Source organism: Eubalaena glacialis, chromosome 10 (genome assembly GCF_028564815.1).
Source record: "Eubalaena glacialis isolate mEubGla1 chromosome 10, mEubGla1.1.hap2.+ XY, whole genome shotgun sequence".
Lineage (NCBI taxonomy): Eukaryota > Metazoa > Chordata > Mammalia > Artiodactyla > Balaenidae > Eubalaena > Eubalaena glacialis.
Genome location: NC_083725.1, coordinates 9,769,206 through 9,773,842, shown reverse-complemented (window position 1 = coordinate 9,773,842; position 4,637 = coordinate 9,769,206).

The following is a 4,637-nucleotide window of genomic DNA, read 5'->3' as shown; positions in this document are numbered from 1 at the left end:
GCAGCCAAGGCCAGCCCTTCCTCCCTAGGGGCCCCCAGGAGAAATAGCACTCCCCTCTCTTCCCCCAGGTGGTAGGGCACCCCCTGACTCCACCTGCCCACTCCAGTAGGAAGCTTGAGAACCTCTCTTCCTGACTCTCTGCTCCTCCGACCTTTGTCTCTAGGCTGTGGGACAATCATCCCATCCACCACTTAACATCCTCGACCCTCATCCCCCAGCTTCCAGCAGGCTGGCCCCACTCCCCTCCACCTCTAGGTTTTCTTCCAGAAGATGCATTTTTGGGTCCGAGAGGAGCACTTTCTGGAAGGCCATCTTTTAGAGGCCCTGCTTGCCTGATGTGGAGCAGGAATTTGCCCACGGTGTAGAGAGCTGGCCCCGCCTCCCCACCTCTCTGCCCACCTTGTTACCTCACTCCTGCTCCAGCCGTGGCTGTGATGGACCCAGCCAGCTCCCTGTTTTGGCGTTCCGGGGGAAGCTCAGGGGTCTGGGCCATCGTTTTCTGTTGCAACTTGAGGTCCTCAGCAGGCCTGGAAGCCTGGACTGGAGCCTTGGCTGCTGGCGAGAAGCACCTTGCCTGCCAAGAGGAGTTGATGCCAGGCGATGTACCCGACATGTGAAGGCATTAAAGAACATTGTCACCTCTGCCCCTTGGCCCTCCTTGCTTCTCTCAACACGATGAGACACTGCAGAAGCAAAAAAATGGTGGCCTCTGCTCCAGGCAAGACAGCTGGCTGTGTCTGGGGAGTTGGCCCTGGGCTTGGGTGCCACGCACTGAGATGGCATAGTAAAAGCAAGCATTTTTGCCAACAACAGTGTGTGGCTCCCCGCATTTCTGTCTCCTGCACTCTAGGGCCAGACCACTCTCTGCATGGACCAGATCATCTTCCCAAACCCATGGTGCTTTCCCCCCGACTCAACCTAGACTCCAAGGTGGGGAGGGATGGGTCTGAGGCCATTGCGGCCCCTGGAGAATCCTGACATGGGGGGGTGGTGGGGTGAGGCAGAGGGAGCATCCCCAACCCCTGCCCTGGGCCATATATGGGAAAGAACACAGGTTGATTGCAGTTGAGTTGTCTGGCCATCTGTTTTTGGAGCTATAACTGTACTTTGCCTGGCGCTGTGCGCAAGGTCTAAAACCTTAACTGCTAGTACCTAGAGACAAACCAGGCTTCCCGGTCAAATCTTAATGTAAAGTAGCTAGAGCCATGGAAGTACAGTATGAATTAAAAGAAAAAAAGTATTGAACTACATATAATAAATGGTGTGTGTGTTCATTGCTTGATTCGTTAGTCCTCATCGTCCCAGATGGTTTTGCTCTTCCCAGGTGTGATCACAGCAAGCCCTGAAGGCATGTGTTCATTCACAGGCACACACAGACACACATGCACAGCCAGCCATCTAGGACCTCCTTCCCAGGGGAGGTCGGCAGCCTGATGAAGCGGAATGGATAAGAAGCTTGGGAATCAGATCTGAGTCCAGATTGCAGCATCACTATTTACCAGCTGTGTCCTTGGGCCCCAACCATTACTGCCAGCCTCAGTTTATTTTAGAGATAACATAAAATATATGTGTGTGTGTGTGTGTTTCTTAGTATAGTGGCTACTACTATATGAAGATAATTTTATATCATTACTAATCATTATTAATGATTTTATATCATTATTAATCAGTAGTATTGTTATTCTAGGAGTATATGGTAGACTGAATCCCAGTGACAATTTGTTGTGTAACTTTTCCCTTTTGGGGCCTTGGCACTTCTAGGAAGACACACATTGGGGGACAGCGTTGCTTTATTTCCTTCATGTTAGCCAACCTGGTTAAGGGAGTGGGGCCCCTCCCTTCACTACGTCTTCCTTGCTGGGAGCCCCTCCCCAGCTTGTTTGATGTCATTCAGGTGAGAACCCGCTGGCTCTTGGATTCCTTTGTATTTGGGTAGGGAAGGAAAGAAGGGAGACAGCATGTTTAATTCTAGACTGTTAAATGTAGTTTTCATTCTCTGGGCCTATACCCAGTGATTGTGAGTTGAGGGATTGATGTGGGCTGGGGAGGTGAGTAGTGATTGTGAGTTGAGGGGTGGATGTGGGCTGGGGAGGGAGGTAGAAGCCGTGGTGTGTGTAGCAGACACACAGCAGAGCGAAACCAGAGCCAGCAGGGTTCAGAGACACTTTATTGACGTGAACAGGGAGTTCACTGAAAAACACCGCGTACAGGCATTAGGTTGTTGAGAGCTTGCGTGGTCAGGAACAACATTTCTAAAGTTCAGAAAAAACTTGGCTGTGGAAAGTCAAGAAGAAGCCACATGAAGGTGACAACGTGGTGACGAGTTCCATGGCTGTACGAGTTTGCTGATTGTGTTTGGTGCCTCACAAACCTACAAGCACTCGTCCTTCAGTGCCTCCCTCCCTGTCACTCTGCCCCAAAAAGAGTAATACCAGCTTTGAGGCTTAGCTGGCCTATGATAGGGGTTGAGTCTGAGCTACAGCTCAGACTCGCTTCAAGTGTGCATCTGCTGGGTCCTACTACAGCCTCAAGTAAGGGGAGGGGCGCCAAACATGAGTCGTCTACCATGGTAGCGTTTTAGAGACTAGGAAAGGCTTGGATGATGATATTTTTAAAACCTAAGAGCACAGGGCACACTCAGGGTCTAGACTGGTGCCTGACGCAGAGAGGGTGCTGCAATGCAGAATGAATGGATGATCCGACTAATGACACACCAAGTACCACACAGGTACATTTGCCGTGACTAGGAGGGTTCACTGGGTTGGGGGCTTTTCATTTACAAAAGGAGGGGAGAGGAAGGTGTTTTTTGTTTTATTTTTCCATTTCCACTTGGGAAGGGGAGCCAAGATATATTCTGAAATGGGTCTAGCTCCTTGCTGCTTCTTCCTGCCAAGATGCAGTTACATGGCCTTTTCTCTCTGATTTATGTCAGGTGGGTTCACAGATTCTGAGATGGGTATATTTTCCTTTTTGATCCCGTAGTTTTGGGGGAAGAAAAGGAGCTACTATCTCTTCTCTTAACCATTCATAGCTCTATACATATTTCCAGCATATTCCTGCTTTGAAAAATTCCTGTCCTACTAACATTTCTAGTTTGACATCTAAGGAGAAACCGGAAACTCAGAGAATCAGAAATCCGGGTGTGTGGGTGTTTGGGGGTGGTGACTCTAAAGGACAGTGCTTTTAGATGGCCTGAAAATAAAGGCTGGTGTTGGGACAGGTGCTGACCGTCAAGGTATTTCCAGACAGGCGTTGGGGCTGCGATGCAGGGCTGAGCTGATGGCAAAGGTCAGTAGGGCAAGGTGCTCACAGGGCCAGCAGAGTTGAGCAATGAAGGTCATGGCTGTTAAGCCCAAGGGAAGGGAAAACCAGACCCAGCCGAGCTGGCCTTGAGTGAATTGTATTAGTAAGCATCAGTCAGGGGAAATATCCAGCACCAAGACAACAGGTGGGGTTCCTAGAGTGATGATAGCCCTTGAGAACATTTCTAAGCCCTTTAATAAGAACAGCATGCCAGATAAAGCTTCCAGAGCAGTGCACGTTTATCTGGGTCCTTGGTAGGAATATGCGGAGGAACGGGGAGTGAGTGAGGATCTGAAGTGGGCTGGTGACCACAGTACCTTGTGGATTTATAGTCATGATCAAGTCTCCCAGGAAGGAGTTTAATTGCAATTCAGGAGAAATAATGAGGTACAAACCAACGAGAAAGGGGAAACGAACATGAGATTAAGACTCTGAAAGCACATTTTCAGCATGGACCAAGAAGCAAAGTGGTAGAGGAGCAATCGAGTGGGATTAGGGGTGAGCGAAGATGTTTAACATCTCAGGACAAGCAAGAGAGGCAAAGATTAGATGGAATTAAAAAAAAAAAAAAAAATGAGAGGAAAGGCAGCAGCTATGGTCTCGGTGGAAAGAGAGCTGGGCTAGGCCTCAGAAGACCTGAATTCCAGCTCTCCATTTACCAACTATATGAACTTATGATTTGGTAAAGCTTCTTAGCCTCAGACAGCGTGTTTCTTCCTTTGTTAACGTATTAGCAATATCCACCTCACAGAGCTAGTTGTGGAGAAGAAATAAGATAATTAAAATGCTTGGTAAATCATATAGCTTAATAAAGAAAGCATTAAAGATGAGAAGAGTTGAGAAGTTAGGAGGAGGAAAAGACTAGAGAAGATTACTTGTAAAGGATAAGAAAAAAAGAGAGGTACCATTCAGCTTCATTAAAAATCACTCAGGAAATATCTGAGTTGGGCTTTTATAAAGGCAAAAAAAAGCAAACGTGCATTCTAGATCACAAGTTGGATGCGTGGTCTACTGAAGCAAGAGGGCAGTGGAGTGGTAGAAAGTAGTTTCTGCGGCAGGCTTGTCATCCACCAGCCACGTGACTGGGAAAACCTCACAGTAATCCAGGCCTGTTTTCCTCACAGGAAAGTAAGGAAAATCTATATTCTGTCCCCTATTTCAGAGAGATTGTGTGGTAAATTACCAATGAGAACGGCCTTGAATTTATTGGAAGTATTTTCTTCAATAAAATCAGACTCTCGAATATGTGAACAAGGACTAATTCAAGTGCTTTCCCAGGGATGGCAGAGATGAACTGAGTTTGTCAGGTGAGGCCCAAAGCCAAGAGAGTGGGA